General features: G+C 37.1%; 1 protein-coding gene across 1 annotated transcript in view; it reads right to left on the bottom strand.

Annotated features, from left to right (window-relative positions):
* LOC134806110 (cadherin-87A) overlaps nucleotides 1-15,166 on the bottom strand; it is a 484,783-nt gene extending 469,617 nt beyond the window's left edge. The window contains exon 1 of the mRNA XM_063779387.1: nucleotides 14,822-15,166. The gene's annotated coding sequence lies outside the window, so the exon portion shown is untranslated. The remainder of the gene's footprint in view (nucleotides 1-14,821) is intronic.
* Between the last annotated feature and the right edge of the window lie 5,136 nt (nucleotides 15,167-20,302).

Below are 20,302 nucleotides of genomic sequence, written 5' to 3'. Positions count from 1 at the left end.
GGCACTAACACGAAACGACTCGACCAACAAAAACAATAGCACACTGAAAAGAAAAAAATAATTATTTTGTCTTCAATAACGCAAGTGAATACCTATGAACTATGTATATACATACTTCTGAAATCAATCACACAAATCTGCGTATTTATATATTTACAATCTGTTATTTTTAGAGTCGGTGCCAGCCTCAAACAAACTTGAGCACCTTAGTGAAGCACCTGCACCGACTCCAAAAATAACAGATTGTAAATATATAAATACGCAGATTTGTGTGATTGATTTCAGAAGTATGTATATACATAGTTCATAGGTATTCACTTGCGTTATTGAAGACAAAATAATTATTTTTTTCTTTTCAGTGTGCTATTGTTTTTGTTGGTCGAGTCGTTTCGTGTTAGTGCCGGTTTTTTATTTCCTTTTAGTTTTTTTTCGGCGGTTATTTTTTTTGATAACTTTATACGTTTTCATTTTCAGTTTTAGTCGTGTGTCGATAGATGGCAGTAAATTTACAGTGACTACAAAATTTACAATGACAGGACCCCTCTATACTATATATCTATTCTTTTTGATGAAGTCAACTCTTATTTCAATAATATTTAATTATAAGGGTAAATACAGTTTATATTTAAACAAATTAATGACTGCAAGTTTTCTATAATATCATTATTTATTAGGTGTACTGTGCAGGTATATCATCGATATTTATTAAAAAATTAGGGCATACCGATACAAGTGCGAAAAATAGGTAATTCGCACATGTATCATACAACGTTTTACAGTACATAATATGGCCCTTTTCTCTCCTCTCATTTCGAAAGACGGACGGAGATAGAGCATGCAGGCCGGAGTCGATATTTTGTTACGATAGAATTAGTTGATGTTTATTTATTTTAAAAATATTGCCTCTAATTATCGTTTTTCTAAAGCTGTCAAATTACTGTTATAGTTATGATTGATTTTTCTCCTTTTTTTGTTTCATAGTGTCACATAGTAAAGAAACGAGTAAAGTTGGAGTAAAAATTCGAATTGGAGGTTACTTTGGCAATAAATTGTATCGAGCGAAGTGTTATGAATCGTGTATCGAAAGCTGTGTTATTAAAGATAATATAATCAAGAATTATATTTATTTTTCCCACGTCTACAAATATCACCGTTTCTTAGAAAAATAGGATAATTATTGGGGTATTTTTACATTTCTGGCTCAGGGAACGGCCTTAAGCCACATAGCTCGCGGAAATAAACCCTTCCAAACCGGAAGTAACTTATGCAATAGTTTGACAATAAATGTCCACCCTAAACCGTAAAGTCAGAGAAAGTACAGTCAGAAGCCATTGCAGCGGACAATGGAGTTGTAGGTGTAAGCGATTATAGGAGAACAATGCGTGCATTAGAGCGACACGCAATCTGGTGTGAACTATATCTTATTAGGCTGTGTTCCGATTCTGGTTGTTAGTGTAAAATTTACTCAATACGTCAATAGATAGCGCTGCGCTGAATACGGTGGGTTCTACATCGCGCTAACGATATTTTTATATAAAGTTTGTCTTGTTTTCTTATAAAGGTGTGTAGCGGACAATGGAGTCGTAGGTGTAAGAGATTAGAGAAACAATGCAATCATTAGAGCGACACGCAATCTGGTGGGGTCTATATTAAGTTAACGTAACTGCTTTACAATATCTGTACGGTTACCATCAGTTTGTCACTGACATAAACGCCGTCGAGAACGTCATTTACTTTCTATACATCTCACTCGCACTCGCATATTAGTGCAAACGGGATGTATAGAAAGTAAATTACGTTCTCGACGGCGTTTATGTCAGTGACAAACTGATGGTAACCGTGCTGATGGTAACCGTACTGTGCCCTAGATGGGATCATCGAGTCGATGATATCGACTATACCAGTTGAACAGATTTGAATGAAATGAATGAATGAAAATCTTTATTTCAGGCAACTAATGGCCCATACATAAATACCTTAAAACTAGCATACATATTATATAAAAATATATTTTATAACTAAACTTTAAAAAACTAAACACTACATATCACATTATGGCTGCTATGCATTACGCAACCCCGCAGTGTCAGGGAGCCGGCCGCGGAACCGCCGGAACTTGACACCCTTCGGCCAAAACTCCTCCTTGGTGAAGGTCGCTAGATGGTCAGTCGGAACGCTCACCACAAACGAGCGATTTGAGTGTGTGTAGTGTGACTAGTGTGTACTGAATACACCTAAGTACCTATAGTCCGACAAGAAAATGTAGAAAATTATTGAGGGCGTCACTTGCTACGTAACTGTCACATTTTAGACTATATTTCGATTAGTTTAAATTACCCCGCTGTCTAAATTGCCCCCATGCACCTTATGGAAATATAATATATAATTACTATTTTATATCGCACTATAAACATGTGAACTTAAGTAAAAGTTGGTAATACTCGTAAATATGGCCTCTAACAATGCATACATTAACGTCCGTGCTTTTTCATTAACTTTATTGTGCAGTACCTGTTTTGTTATGTTTTTCAGAGCTTCCGGCCCGCAGATAAGGCCCACTGTTGAGCACAGGCCTATCTTCTCACACACAAGACTGCCTTATATAATCCCACAGTAAATATTAATAACCTATTAGAGTTAGACCAAGAAAAGTCTGCAACGATTTTGATTGCATACAGCGCACGTGTTATTTATACGTCATAATTACATAGAAGTTTTACGTTTATAACACTTGCACTAGTTGCACTGCGTGTGCTATCAAAATCATTGCAGACTTTTCTTGGTCTAACTCTATTGTCTTTATTGTATTCCATGTATTGATATGATAATGTCATTCAATAATATTATTGGTTCAGACAATTAATGTTATTCTTCGTCTATTTTATTGAATAGCTTGTTATGGAACATAATAAACCTTTTGCACAACTACTAAACTTTACAAATTAATTTTATTTAATTTATAACTCATTTTAAATTTTAAATAAAATCAAGACAAGTCTGTAAATATGAGTACATACTTTACTTATGATATGACAGGTAAATAAATAATTTAAAAATCATTACTCTCGTGGGAGTTAAATCAACTATTACTCCCTACACACTCGCGTTAAATAGCTTGAGCAAGCGTGATTACACTCGCAACTAAAACTCATACTTAGTAATAGTTTCGCCGGTTGGTTAACATCTTGTATAAGCGTGACGCAAGCGTTTTCATGCTCCTGCGCGCAGGCGCTGCGGAAAGTGTTACGTCTGTACATGAAAATCTAACGGTTGAGGTGCAATTAGATAATTCTCATCGAAAAAAATCACAGATTTCGTGCCTCACACGACTATCGACCACATTGGAAATGAATCTACGGAATTCGAAAAAATATTGTCGCTGAGCGACGAGAAAGTCTGGATAAGGAAAAAGTTACAAAATAAAACTACAACGTTGAATGATAATTATTTTATTCTTAGATTAACACAAGTATCCTGGACATAACGCATGTGAACAAACAAATTGCAAAATTTCCACACGCGTATCGAAGTTTGAATAATTGTCGCCGTGGCGCATAAGTATATAGGTACATATTTCATTTTTCGATTAATAAGCGGGATATATAATGTTCAAAGTACAAGAATATTATTACACGGCAAATCCGTAGTCAACTCGAGAAGTGGTAGCCACATCCCCGTCTTCGTCACTCGAGTCTTGATCGGCAGCGACCCATTTGCTGCAAGATATGAAATTTTCTTGACAGCAGTTTGACGCGACGAGAGATGACCATAACAGCGTTTCTCTATGTTGCACCAAACCTGAGTTCCAATAGGTACTACCAGGGTTCAGCATCAGCTATCTTGGGTAATGCTCTACCATGTGATCATCATGACGAATCGGATGACCAAAACAGCGTGTGCCTATATTGCAACAAACCTGAGTTCCTTTAGGTACAGCCAGGGTTCAGCATCAGCTCTATCTTGGGTACTACTGTCCTAAGTGCTCATCGAGACGAGTCCGATGACTAAAACAGCGTGTGCTTATGTTGTATTAAACCCGAGCTCCACTAGGTACTGCCAGGGTTCAGCATCAGCTATCTGCTAGCAGCCGCCAGCAACATGCGGAGGTGAGACCATTTCGTGGCACTTTTTCTTTTTTATGTTTCTCTGTATAAGTTTTTATTTTGTGTTTGTGCTCACGAATAAAATTATTTCTATTTCTATTTCTATCTCTACCTCAACCTCTACCTCTACCTCTACCTCTACCTCTATTTCTACCTCTACTTCTACTTCTACTTCTACCTCTACCTCTACCTCTATCTCTATTTCTATTTCCACCACCACAAGAATGCATAGATTGTCGAATAGTGCGTTCTGACTTTTTGACTATTTTAAGGTTAGGCTACAGGGCAAACCCTTAACCCGATCGTCTTTGTTTTCGGCTCAAATCGTAGCTGACTAAATTGTCCAGAGCCGTTTTTCTCAAATTTTTGATATCATTCTTCGTTTCCAAATTATCGAGCACCAAAATCAAAAATTCGAAAAAAATTGAATTTTATTTTCACTATTTCGACCATAACTTTTTTCGATTTTGACTTTCTCGAATAATTATTTTTGCACCTTATAGCTCTCGTGATTATGCGTCTTTTGAGCCTTTTTTTAATATCATATCTTCACAACTTTCCGAGATATAAGGGGATCGCACGTTTTCGTGAAATCGGACCCTATACTGGAGCGAACGAAAAGCCATTTCCAATGTCAAAAGCTGTAGCTATTGTGTGGTTTGGTACTCACTAGCATCTGAATACTACTGTTGTAAAGTCTTACCTTACCATGTTTAAGCAGTGGCCACATAATAAATAATAGTAGTGGCGTAGTGTGAACTAATCTATCCGTGGGCGAAGTCGCATCTGTGAGGCCCCTTTCTTTCTATGTGCCCCACCGAAGGGGCCTCGCGCGAGCCACTTCCACTGAGTTTAAGTCTTGGTGACGTTGGGATGTTAACTGGAACTGCATTGCTGTTGCGGCTTCGTGGCTGCCGCCGCATTCCTGCCGCGATTATGTCGTTTACACCATCACTTATTTTATTCAGGAATTGACAGATACAGTGATGGCAACTTCACAAATCAAATTGTTTTCTATCAAATATTTTAATTAGTATTCTGTCACACTACCTAGTAACTACTATATAAAGTATAAATTATAAACTGAAATAGATATCAGCATTTCAGTTTATGATGTAGGTAATATAATATGTTTAGAAACGAGAGCGCATGAAACAAAAAGGTTTGCGCCGAATTTCTTTATATTATTAACCGTTTTTAACTTTTTATTAATCTTAACGTAGGTATTAGTTAACCCGTAAGTAGCCAAACGTTGTAAAAGCGACATATTTGATTATAATACACACATTATCTCGGATCTAGCAGGGTAGCTATTCCCAACGCTTGACGACTTCGGCTCGGCCACGACATTGAGCGACTTGCGACGGCGGCAGCGGCAACCATAGGTGGAAACGAAAGGTTCGATCCCTGTGTCTCGCTCCAACCTATGGTTATCTCTGCCGCCGTCGCAAGTCGCTCAATGTCGTGTCCGAGCCGTTTTACGACCTGACTTTTCGCGGGAACCTTACTGAAACAAATTTCCACATATATTATTTTTCTTGGCGGGGAAGTGGGACCTTAAAGGAAGGCTCACGTTAGACCGGGCCGGAGCTTCCAGCGCTTCTTTGTCTATGGAAAGCATCAGGTGATCACCGGTCATCTGTCATAGAAAAGTAAGCGCCGGAAGCTCCGGCCCGCGAACGTGTCATCCTTACGACCCAAGTAAAAGTGTCTTATCTTAGATAAGCCAAACAGTTGTTTGAATTTTTAATTTACCGCCTTTTCCTACTAACAAAATTGGTTGGCCAAACTAATGTTGCACTGGTTGACTTCAGACCTGATGTGAATGACTGCCAGTACCTCGGCGGTTTACAATAACGCTGGGAAGCGGGTTACCTATTTGTAAACATCGTGTGTGGTTGACGGTGTGCGCGAGCGCAGAGTTGCGAACACGCTATTCTGTGAACGAAGGCTTATCTAAGACTGCATACTTGTATAGTCATTTGTTAATTATTGGTTTCTTAATAGTGGTTGGTAATATTTGAGTTTCTTGGGAAAAGATGAGTAATAGTAAAGTTGTGGTGAGTTGGTCTGAATAAGAATTAAAAACATCTGTGACACACGGACATACAGACAGGTGTGTGACTCCTCCCTTCGGGCAAACTCGGCTCCGTTCGGCTCAGCATTGCTCCGAGCAATTATTAGGGTTGACACAAAATGACGTCCCTAACGTCCCTTTGCGTGCACAACCACAAGATAATGGCTTGAATTTTGACAACCCTAAATAGCCGAAAGGGATAGTGCCATATATTAGAAAGGGACAGCACGATTCGATCCTGAACCGCTGTCAAACTTCGGTTTTGTAGGATGTTTCCTTTCTGTACGGTAGTAGTATTATTTATTCTGTGATACCTACAGATGACTGCGATGATCTCATAAGTGTTTTTGACTTCCGATGCAAATATATAGGTTTTATAGGTTTAGTGGTTTAGCACGTGTAGATATCATTGTGTGTATCTCTGTATAACCACCGTATGAATCGATGTCAGTACGATTCTTTCTTAAATCGTATTTTTTGTCTGCCAAGATGGTTCTTTGTTCGGTGGGTATTAATTACTAATTTCGACAGATACGGAATAATATAACCGTTAGCAATCTCAATAGTTTAATTACCACAAACATAAAATTCCATTAAACACTTCACACTGTACAACCGGCTAGATTCGAGACCAACGACCGTCCTTTGCGGATACGAAACTTGTTTACATACCCAATGGTTCACACCGGACCGGCTTTGGCCGTAAAATAGCTGAATTAATCTTTACGCTTATCTTAAAGTTAATAGTACATTTAAGGCCGATACACGGCAGATGCAAATGCAACACGGGTGGGTTCCTGTGTATACCCGCGCATGTACCATCACGTCCATCACGCTCCGCGACTGTTGCGCCATTCAGGGTCCTAGCTAAATTGGTTGTTCAATACTTACACTATAGATTTTCCAATTTAACAAGAACCCTAAATGGCATAATAATCTCGTGTGGTGACTGTACAGAGAGCCTAAAGGTGACAGTCTATTTCTGACTGAAAACCGACGTGTTCAGGCCGGGGTCTCTTTGTTTCCCATAAATTTTAAGTCATAATGTATTGTATATATGTCATATTATCATTAGCCAAAAAACTGAAACCGTTAACTCTTCAGGATTTTTGTAAGGTTATCCTTACATAGATGTTAGGTTAGGTTAGGTTTGTTTTATGGCAATCCTGAAAAGTGACGGATTTCTGAACCATATAAATGATGACTAACGAAAATGCGGGCAAACAATACAATCATTATGACTTAAAACTTTTTGGGAAACAATAGGGACCCGTTCAGGCCGTGACAGTAATGCAGCTGCGGTCGGAAATACGTTGATATCACCATATTACTTGCAGTCGGTATCGTCATTCATTTTACGATGGAAATAGACAATAACAACCGATGTGTTCAGGCCGCTGCAGAGTGTCGGAGCAGTAGTGCAGCTGCAGTCGGAAATGGAAAGTTACCTTAACGCGAAAAACGATAATCGAAATTTCGCTATTTCAAGTTTGCAACAGCGATAGAGAGGAACAGAAAGAAATTTCGATTTTCGTAGTTAAGGGCCTCCAGATGTAGTGAATAATTCTTTCCTATTTAAGACAGTCGAAGTAGGTACAAAAAGTACTAAGGTTGACTAAAGTACACATAAACGCAGTAAAGGCACTGCCATTACTGCGTTTATGTGACGACATACAATATTTACAAAATACACTTTGAAATAAGAAATTGTGCAAAAATTACTCATCTAAAAGAATCACTCGTCTGTTTTGCAGACGGAACACGGAACAGTGTTTTAAAACTTTTCAATTGTAGTTACTAGTTACATAAAATATGCCAAAGTCGTCATTTCAATACAAAGGTGTCGTTATGAAACATTATCGCCATTGTACAGTAGAAAGGAAGAAAAACGAAAGCGCCTTCGAACAATAAGCGATGTTACCAATACCATCTGGCGTACCTTAGAATCCATAAAAGTGCTTGGTACCGGATACCGGACACTAGTGTAATTTACATCCGGTTTTTCCTTATTTCTATCATCGTCTGGCCATGCCTGGCTTGACCCCACGACAGTCATAGAAAAGGGCGAAGGGAGTTCTAGTTCCTAATGCAGGGATCTTCAATGAAGACTTGTTACATTTTATATGATTACAACTGTGTTCTTGTTGTTCTACGGATTTTGTGGATGATTCTCGTTAGTTGTTGTAAGCGGTTGTTATGTCCATTCGTCGCCACTCTTCGAATCTCGTCACTGTCAGCCATCCGATACGCATCCGTGACGTCACTTTGGAAGTTTCGATGCGTTCTGAACATAAGGTAAAGCCGGTGTGTGATACCTATGGTGGAATCACAGAATTTTTATAATGAATTTCAAGACGCATTATCTTCACATACAATAATAGTTTAATTTAGAAACTTTTATAATATTTATAAGTGAGTTCTGCAAAACACGGCTCTTTCACGCCTCTTCCCCGTAGGTACTAATATCAATTCTGTGTTTCTAACGTTGTTCCTAAGACCGCAAGAATGCAGTTGACCTTGATGATGTTGTGTGACTTGTGTGCAAGATAAAAAGCCCTCGATTGCGACTGCGACGTTTATTCATTTTAATCACGTTTTAAAGTAACATACCTACTTATACATCGCTGTGATTACGTGATTATTTAAATTACCATATTAACCAGAATAGAGTGTGTGTTAAACGTAGCCGCAGTAGGGGGGAACAGATGCCCCATATCTAATAGGCGCCTTTGTACCGCGAAATATCAATGTAAATTTTAAGTTTCGTTTCAGGCCAAGGTGCACAGAATTGCGATATAGGTACTTACTTAAGTATTTTTCATGTGTATTTTACATGCAATATACATATTAAATTGTTATCATACTTTATTACTTGACAATACCTACGGTTCTAAAGTTTGTTTATATTTGTGTTGAAGGGCAACAAATATCGAATATTTCGTCAAAGGCCACTTATTGGCCATACCTAAAAATATGTCACATAATTTTCCGAACGTCCGAAAAAAATTACAGAGATAACTTCGGAAACTTTTCACATTTTCTTTTCTAAAATGGAAAATATTTCTAAAATATTAAAGAATGTTGCCAACTTTGTGCATATTAGGTATAATACTCTGCAACTTGCACATGTACCCGTAATACCCGCTATAATCCTCAGCTCTCCAAGTCTCCAGTACAGTCAGCAGCAGAAGTTGCTAAGCGGGCAAGGTGTTCAAAATGATCTTGAGGCGACTTTATTGTTAAGAGAATAAGAGCTGGTCAAGATAATTTTGAACACCTCGCCCGCTTAGCAACTTCTGCTGCTGACTGTACAATCAATTATTTATGATCTAAAGTTATGATAGTATAAACGATCACGTCTTAAATGCCTTTGATCGCAGAACTAGTTCTTATGGAACGTCGACCGACGAGGAAGGACTGGATATCCTACTCCGCAAATGGATATGCGTTCACTTTTCTTATTCGGTGACAAGTAACGTAACACTGCCTACGCACAGTAGGGGATGGTAGGTTTTTTATCTATCTGTCATCGGTTTTACGGTATGTATATGAAAATTGTCATGTGACTTATCTTAGCATCTAGAGTCGGACCAAGAAAAGTCTGCAGCGGATTTGATAGCCCACGCAGTGCAAGAGTCATGTATACGTCATAATTTCATAGAAGTTTGACGTTTAAAATAACACGTGCACTGCGTGGGCTCTCAAATCCGCTGCAGACTTTTCATAGACTGACTCTATCATCCCGAATATCCCAAATTGTTTTTTTTCTTTCCGTTTATCGTTTGTCGATTATGACAGACTTTGTAATGTACCTTAATGTTCAAAAATGTAGGTCGTCTGCATCTAAAATTCGTACAGCATTCTTAGTCGATTGATTGCTAGCACCGCAACCAGTTTGACAAACCGGCCTAACGCCTTATGCAATTTTAATTTAACCATGTCGAGATTATTAGAGCCATTCGAAGCTTGTAAATCTGATCTTGATTTGATATTAAATAAATATTATAGCACTAAGCCCAGCAAGCTCGAAAAGGCTTGTGTTATGGGACTTATGGGTTACTCAGACAATTATAGGTATACATATATACATATAATTTACAAATACTTAAATACATAAAAAACATCCATGACTCAGCAACAAATATCTGTGCTCGTCACACAAATAGGTAAATGTACCGGGATTCGAATTCGAACCCAGGACCATCGGCTTCATAGCCACTACCGACAAGGCAAGACCGGTCGTCATCGATATAATTAATTACTATTGATGTCCAGTGGACACTTATCCACATATCTGGTGCGAACGAGACGCACCGAAAATAATATCAAATTAAGTAAAGATATTTAAAGTTAATGCTGCTTTTTGATGATTCCGAATGTTAATGTTGCTTTTTATATGAGTGAGTAGGAAATATGAAATACAATACGATGTTCCCACGATGACAGTCTCGTTAAAATGACATCATTACATTGTGCTTTATTGTAATATCGGTAGTAAAGTTGTCCGAATGTCACTTGCGACTTGAGGGGAGCATCGAAATATCGAATATCCTGACAAAACTCCAGACGTCACCCTGAAAATCTGACATTTCCTGGACAGTATTGTCTTTAAAAATCCGCACATCAAATTTCCTAATTTAATCCAAAACCTTTCGTGGGTCATTACTTCATTAGGCCCTTAACTCGCTACAATATGCTGTAGCTTATAGCAAAACCTTCCTTTTTCTCTGCCCGACTCCAAACTTTTAGCTAGCTTCTAGTGGTTAGTTGAGGTTTCTAAAAAAAACTCTGACACGAGTGTCAGCTAACTATTATATGGCTTGCCAAGTCCCCCCAACTTCCGAAGATCCTGATATGTCAAGGGAAATCCTTACATCTACTACTGAGACTACCTGAGAGCTCTTCCTATTAGGTTTTTACTTTCAACCATTCCGGGGATGGTCCCTACATCTAAGTTGTTCAACATGACGCATGTACATTACATAATTATTAATTATGATTCACTTTGCAGAATATGGCAAAAGAGTTGAAAAAACAGTCCGTATATTATGACAGGCCATGAAATGAAGCTTTAGTTTGTTCTCCGCCTTACAGTCCACTTAGGTAGATAACAGTATTCTATAGACCGATACAGATCTTAAATCATAATTATAGCTGACCTGGGGTTCAGCTGCTTTCCACTACAACCGGATAACGTGTCATTACTACCCTACAGCTCTAGAATGACCTAAAAACCTTATGTCCTAAAGTCCTATACGGTTTTTGGATAATAGAGCATCAGTGCTACATAATAAACAGTAAACACCTTGTGTGTGATAACAGATGAATATATTCCTTATTGCTGGAAGATAAGGGTTATTTTAGAGTGGATAGGTTTGGAGGTAAAATGCACGTTTTGCAAGGTTTGGTTAGACTTATTGTCGCCTTGTTGTGTCGGTTCGTTATCAGAAAGTTATTGAAGTTATTTCAAAATTATTACCGTGTTGGCTTTCCCTCGGATTCAAGGCCTGTGCATACTGGCTGCGTGTGCGTGACGTGCACGTGCGCGTGCGGTACAACGCCGCACATCCAGATATACAGATCCTTATGAGAGACGGCACACCGCTTGCGTGACGTGTGCGTGTGCAGCTCCAACATTTTAACACACATGCATACAGTCGGCAGTATCACTGCAGCAGTACAGCGCGACATTGCTTCCGACTGTATCCCTGTCGCAAATATCAAAATCGATGTTGGTGCCCGGATTTTTGACATTTGCGATAGCAAACATATTGGTGTACTGCATACAGGCATAGGTGTATGATACGCATCTCTAGACTCTCTAGTCAATGGCCTTTAATTAGGCAAGTTTGAAGTTTAAATCAACACGCGGCTAAAATTAGCAGATTCCTATGATAATGACCAGTGACAAACGACAGTTAGATAGACAGTAATTACAAGTACTTATGTAATGACCTCTTCAAACGTTACTGATAATCGCATTCGATTTGCAATACATTGCGGCATTCTTCTACTTAGACAGCAATAATCTAAAATCGCATGTCATTTGTTGCAAGATCTGTAGAAGCTTAAGAAGTTGATGGTCATTGAAAAGGCATGTTAAATAAAAGTTAAATAGTTACCTACTTAATACCCACGGATAGACTAGAGTCGCACCAAGAAAAGTCTGCAGCGGATTTGATAGCCCACGCAGTGTAAGTGTCAATTATACGTCATAATTTCATAGATGTTTGACGTTTAAAATAACACGTGCACTGCGTGAGCTATCAAATCCGCTGTAGGCTTTTCTTGGTCTGACTCTATTAATATTTACGTTGATTTAAAAATAATTAAATTTAATTTGTAATTGGCTCTGTAAATTTTCTGTTGGTTTTCCATGTACCTATGTAATAAAAATAAAATAAAATAAATAAATAATAATACCGTCAACCCGGGTAGTTGGGGACATGTAGGGAAACTTTAGACAATGTTTTTGACTATTAACAAATTTAGCTAGTTGAAAAATTCAAAGATTGTAAAAACTACACTGATACGCCACGCCATGTTCATTTATGATTGGGGACTAGGTACAGTCGATAGTTTTAATTTTTTATGACCCATTTTGTACCTTGTCACAGTGACAATAGTATGAGGTCTCTAGCGACTTTCATATTGATTGTCACTGTGACAAGGTACGAAATGGGTCATAAATTAATTCATACTTTCGACCATACTACTACCTACCTACACTACATATGATTGGGGACTATTACCTATTTCTTTGTCTAGTGTTATTCCTCCAAACCCCAGTTATCCCACTTGACGTTACACCTAGTTACACGTTGCGAACTAAGAAAACATTTTATAGGTAAACCAGTCGTTACATGAAACTTGATAAAATATGAGCTTGTCGCTTGAATCCCTCGATTCCCACAGACGGCACAGGAATTTCTAATTTTTATGGAACAAAGTATACTTAAGTAATATTATTATACCCGCATAAGTTTACCTAACTTAGGGTTGCCATAACTATAGGGACATCGTCAGTTGCATTTTTTTTATTTTGATTTGGCCCGGGAGGCGGGTGCTTGTAATTGTCCCTCATAAGAAATATGAAAAATACTTACATAATCTTCTTGATGCGCCTAATGTGTAATTTGTACAGATTATTTAAATAAACCCTGTGTTCTATAACTTTCACACCGGGAGAGTTGTCTTCTTGGCCGGCACACCGGGACATCAAGCTTCAACTTCAAACAGGGTCATGTCCGGCGTACGGGGACGTATGGCAATCCCTCCTAACTACTTACTTAACGCCATGGATCCCAAACCTCATAGTAAAAAAATTGACAAAACTTTTTCTGAACATTATGCTATGCACATTTTAATGATATGAGTCTCAGTTGGTTAACCACCAGCCATGAAGTGAATTAAGCATCGATTTAGGATATATCTATACGTCGCAGCACAGACATACATCAGGGTGTGAAGAAATCAAGTGCAACTTGGCACAAAACAAGGCCGGCCAAGTTTGCCGCATCCATATAGGTAAGCATACAAATTATACAGTGGAAGTCAAGTTAGGTCTTCGCCCATCAGCTGATCTTATACAAGCTCTTAAAAAGCTCAGCGGATAAAAACTTGGCCTACAGACTTAACAGACTTTTTTTTAATACCACGTGGCAAATAAGCATACGGCCCGCTTGGCGCCTGATAGTAAGCGGTTACAATGTCCTACGGACGTCTGCAACTCCAGGGCCTCCAGGGGTGTTATTTGGGCTTTCCTGGCCCTTTAAAAACCTCTACACTCCTTTTTTGAGCGACCCTATGCTGTAGCTCCCCGAGAAAACCCAAAAATCGCTACGAAACATGTGACGTTCTCAGTAAAAAGGTACCACTTCATCGCTTACCATAAGGACGCTCAGACAGGTTATTCGCATAAATATACAAGCAAATTTCGTCTTTACGGTAAGCGACAAAATGGTACCTGCTGATTTAGAACGTCACAAATGATTCATAATCGTGCATTTGCGACATCTTAACAACGTGCGTGACAAACGGTCGGAGAATGGCAGACCTTTAACTCCTTTAAGCAAGGCCGTTGACTAAATGGCAAGCCAGACGTGTAAAAAGCTGATAAAAATATAAAACTCTTTAATAACTGACGTTCATACACGCCCCGATAAAATAACTCATACCTATAAAAGAAGTTTATGTTTAAAAAAATAATTGGCTGCATGGGGGATTGCCTTTGCGAGCATGTTTTTTTCTTCTGTTTTAATTTTATGTGCGATGGGGTTAGGTTAGTTAAGTTTAAACGAATGCTCTTGGAACTTTGCAATTAATTAAGTGTACCTAATTAAGGTCCAAGTTAGGGCCACTTGCACCATCCCACTAAACCGGGGTTAACCTGTTAAACCTGGAGTTACCATGGTGACCAGTACCTACAATTTGACACTGGGTTAACAGTTTAACCGGTTAAACCCGGGCTAGTGGGATGGTGCAAGTGGCGTATAGTCATCCAGCTCGTTAACAGCTGTAAATCTTAATTACATATTTACTTAAGTAAAGTTATTAGTTATTAGGAATTCGCAAAAGATGTGGGTTAAAAATCCCGACTAGACTAAAGTTACATACATTGCGAAATTGAGTAGTTACTCACCGTTAAATCTAGCTGTCGGTGAAAATAGCACGTGCTCTGTGTTACATCCTGTTTCTTTTGTGTTCCAACAAAAACCAGACTTCAAAAGCCACTAGGTGTGTCTTAAAATTCAGACAAAGTTCACGAGGCACTAATACCGTTAGTATTACAAAAACTCGGCTGCATCACTTAAAACACACACAAATCAACTTAAAACAACACTTAACACTGTTTTAAAACTTGAAACACTGTTTAGTAAAACAATTACCCGATATATCGTATTGTATTTCGTGTTAACTTTATTTAAACACGTTGGATTCGTGCTACTGTACCCTTCACCGTGGAACCTGACTCGCAACTAACAGAAATGTTTACGTTACGATACATTGACACTGAGTTTTTGTCTCTTTTATCGGTGATAGTTAACTGCGAGAGCGAGAAGGATAAGCAACCTTACGGTTATTGCAATTTAACCTAATTAGCGCTGTTAGCGGCATCTATGGAACGAGCGTGAAGCGACGACGGCAAGTCCCTTTCTCTCCATCGACTTTCTTTGTTAGTTTATTAGAACATTACTAGATGGCGCGGTAATAAAAAAAAATTAAAGTAAAAGTCGTATGACATTTATTAAACTGCCGCCAGATGGAGCTTAAGAACAAAACATTTCATCAAATTAATCATCAGAATAAGACACACAGCATCCTTTGACCTCGGTCAATACCGATAACAAGGTTATAATTTAATGATATTTACTCAATGTCAGTAAGAAAACTATGTAATGGTAATGGTCCTTCGGACCGGATTTTGTATGTTTCTATTTTTTTATTTTATTACATGGTGTAAGGAGTTTAGGCTAGTTATTTATTGCCACCAAATGATGATATACTAATGACATTTAATTATTTATTCAAAGTCGGTAAGAAAAGTATGTATTGGTCCCTCGGACCGGATATTGTAAGTGTTTTTTTTTGTTACATAGCGTAAGGAGACGTTTAGTTTCGGAGTTTAAGCTAGGTATTTATTGCCACCAAATAATGATATAATAATATTTACTTAGTGTCAGTAAGAAAAGTATGAATGGTCCTCCGGACCGGATTTTGTAAGTGCATGTTATTCTTTTGTTACATGGTGTAAGTTGTTTAGGCTCTCTGACATTTTATTTTACTGTATTTGACTATTACTTTTAATTTTTATTATAATTATTTGATTGTTTTATATTTTTTAACTATTTTAATGTATTATTGTTATTGTTTACAATCTGACGATCTTTTTGTGAATTCATGTTATTTGGAAACATTATGACATTTATGACATTGTTAAATATCATGTAATTTTCGACAAGAAATAAATTAATCTAATCTAATCTAATCTAGGCTAGTTATTTATTGCCACCAAATAATGATATTTACTCAATGTCAGTAAGAAAAATATGTAATTTATTTATTGCCACCAAATGATATATAAGTAATAATATTTACTCAATGTCAGTAAGAAAAGTATCTACCTACTGGTCCTTCGGACCGGATTTAGTAAGTGTTATTTTTTTTGTTACATGGTGCTAGTCGTTTAGGCTAGTTATTTGTAGCCACCAGATGATGATATAATAATATTTTCATCACACTCGCTCAGTAAATGTGGAATTCCACGCAGGTTTAGCGGGAGTTATAGAAAAATCGTTCTCCCTAGGGAGTTATGAAGTTTCTAGTGCCATAATAACAGTTTTTTGTCTTTATACTTAATTTTAGTATCGCAAGTGTGATGAAAAACATTGTGTGTAACTCGGGGCGTAATAATATTGCAAACTCGAGTCTATAAATCGCTCCGGCAAGCCGTCGCGATTTAACTTACTCTCGTTTGCAATATTCAACTTACGCCCCATGTTGCACAATGTAGGTACCTACTATTACTCAATGTCAGTAAGAAAAGTATGTACTGGTCCTTCGGACCGGATTTTGTAAGTGTTATGTTTTTGTTACATGGTGTAAGTCGTTTAGGCTAGTTATTTATTGCCACCAAATGATGATATAATAATATTTACTCAATGTCAGTAAAATAAATATGTAATTTATTTATTGCCATCAAATGATATACATAATAATATTTACTCTCGACAGCAGTAATAACATCAATGAAAACTTTAACTCCTTTACAGCGATTATAAAAAAATATCTAGATATATGTGTCCCTAAAATACAAATAAAAATAAAAAAATAATTTAATAATAAACCCTGGTTAACTAAAGGTATAAAAACGTCCTGTAAACATAAACGTCTTCTTAAAATATTGATCTCTAAAACAAACAATCCTATTTTACATGAACACTATAAACATTATGAAAAATTGCTGAAAAAGTCTATAAAAACACCCAAAAAGCTGGAATATATTAATAAAATTAAGAACTCTAATAACATCGCCAAAACCATGTGGCATATAAATAAAGGAACGGACAAATAAAATTCCAAAAAAAGAACAGATTAAATTTAAAATTAGACATTAACATTAGTGTAACAGATGACCCAAGGGTCGTAGCTGATTACTTTAACAACTTCTTCTTGTCGGTGGGAGCAGGAGATGATGGACCTGGCGTGCGCAAGGCAGCCGGACGCCCTGTAGTGCTCAACCCCACTCCCAATTCATTCTACCTACAACCAGTCACTGAAATAGAAATTCATAGTATTATACGAAACTTGAAAAATAAGAGTAGCTTTGGACATGATGAACTCCCATCCGTCCTTATCAAAAAGTGTGCTGACGAACTGTCCGAAACCTTCTGATAAATCAATCCTTTTCCGAAGGCATAGTCCCAGATTCACTCAAATTATCAATCATCAAACCCATTCACAAAAAAGGTAAACACACTGACTGTAATAACTATCGTCCCATAGCTCTTTTGCCAACCTTTTCCAAAATAATAGAAACCGCTATGTCAAAAAGACTCTACACTTTTTGTGAAAAATACTCCATATTCAACGAAAATCAAAACGGATTTAGAAAAAAACATTTCAGTATATAATTATATAGATCAAATATTAAACATAATAAATAACAAACAATATGCAGTAGGACTATTATTGGACATGAGCAAGGCCTACGATAGGGTATCATATGAAGTGCTATTAAAGAAATTGAACGGTATTGGGGTAAGAGGAACTGTACATAAGTGGTTTGTCTCTTACCTCAAAAATCGAGAGCAATTCGTAGAAATAGAGCATTATAACAACCACACAGGATTGATTTCGCGCATACACTCAAATACAGTAGATGTTACTCAGTCTATTCCCCAAGGTAGTGTGCTAGGTTGCTTACTGTTCCTTATATACATTAACGATTTACCCTACTCTATTAATACACGTAGTATCTTATTTGCAGATGACATTTCAGTAGTATTTCCGTGCACAGATAACAATAATCTGAAATCTAGCCTTACCCATATCCTGACTGAACTAGATTCCTGGCTAACCGATCATAATTTAAAATTGAATTTTACCAGAACAAAACTGATGCAGTTCAGACCATACCAAAAACAACCGTTATGTATAGATTTCTCTTACAACAATATCAAATTGGACCAAACAGATACATTTCCCTTGTTAGGATTAACAATTGATACAAACGTTCATTAGAAAGACCACATTCAGAAAGTTTGCAATAGACTATCCAGATTTTCATATGCCTTATTTGAATTTAAAAAAACAACCGATTTAAAAACTGCCATTTCCGCCTGTTATGCTTACGCCCACTCTATATTCCGCTATGGTATACTCCTTTGGGGTAATAGCACAAATGCCAATGACCTATTTATTTTACAAAAAAAGTGCATCCGAACTTTAGTTAACATAAAGCAATGGGAAAGTTGTCGACCACATTTTAAAGACTATTCTAAGAATATTAACACTTACCTCCTTATACATTTTAGAAGTTTGCACTTTCGTCAAGCTACACAGCTCTTTTTTTCTACAAGCAAAAGACCGCCACACAAAATCATTAAATCTTCGCCACAATAACTACCTTTCCTTGCCTACTTCTAGCTTAAAAATATTTCATTCCGGACCACACATGATGTGTATAAAAATCTTTAATAAAATACCCCAATCAATAAAACAAATCGAAAACCCAAATCTATTCAAAAGATCGCTTAATAAATACCTAACAGAGAAATCGTTTTACACGCTGCAGGAATTTTTTGATGAGGTATCATATTATTATTAGAAATAAGTATAGGTATAGATCTGCACTTAAACCATTTTGTTTCATTTTATATTAAATAAATGTTATTAATATTGGTTAACGTAAGCAAATTAGCTCTTACGAGAACGATACACTAATGTGATCTCATATATATAATGTTATGTAATTCAGATTAAACTATTGTAGTACTTAGTTTGCTATTTATTTATAAATCTTATAAATGCACGCGCCCTGCGCCCTTGCAGGGTCCATATTATGTATAGGTACCTACCTACCTAATATTATGTAATATGTGTGCAATAAATACTTTACTTTTGATTTTGATACTCAATGTCAGTAAGAAAAGTATGTACTGGTCCTTCGGACCGGATTTTGTAAGTGTTATTTTTTGTTACATGGTGTAAGGAGTTTAGGCTAGTTATATGTCGCCACCAAATGATGATAGGTATATTACAAATTCGGATTAAAAGTAACTATAAAATTTTAAATTATACCCCAAACTTATTCACACCTTATATAGGAATCATCCATATAATCCTGCATGTTTTATCAACGATTGCCACCTCGGCTAGACGTGCTCGCTGCGCCGGGGTCGCCCGGCGACTGCAACTCACGCTGCGCACGCGCCGGCGAGCCTTCATTTCACTCTCTATAGTTCAGGGCTCGTAAACAGTTTGTTACGATTTTTAAGTCACCATTATTCTCGATGTACATATTTTCAATAATCGTTTACACTGTATCGTTTTGTGAATCGAAATAAAGATGAATATTTTGGAGATAATATGTTTTGCTTTAGTTTTCGTTTATGATTATAGTTATAATTTTTAAAGACTTTTTTGTAATATTTATACGTGTAAGTAAGAAAAAGATATCCTAAAAATTATTTGTCAAAAAATATTTTTAGGCCATCCTGGGTATTTGAAGAGTTAATTCCATCTATCCCGGGCCTTATCATCAGGACCTGACTAGATAACAACATGGCAATAATTTCGAAATTCCTTTCGAAAAAGTACCTAATGTCAAGTAATCGTATACTTCCCGTGGAACAATCCTTTATTAAGTTCATTACAGTTCAATCTGCTGATCTGCGCACTGTCGCAGTTGCAAATTTATAAGAAATATGTAATTGAATAAACCTGACCTAGTTAAGGTGCAGGGGGGCAATTTAGAGTGCGGGGTAATTTAAATTAATCGAAATAAGAAATGTTGTGTGTGACTATAATTAATAATGTAAAACATGGAAGATATTTCGACTAAGTAGTTTAAATTACCCCGCAGTCTAAATTGCCCCCCTGCACCTTATTCAAAATAAAT

This window comes from Cydia splendana, chromosome 2 (genome assembly GCF_910591565.1).
Source record: "Cydia splendana chromosome 2, ilCydSple1.2, whole genome shotgun sequence".
Classification (NCBI taxonomy): Eukaryota; Metazoa; Arthropoda; class Insecta; order Lepidoptera; family Tortricidae; genus Cydia; species Cydia splendana.
This window is presented reverse-complemented; position numbering and strand designations above follow the sequence as displayed.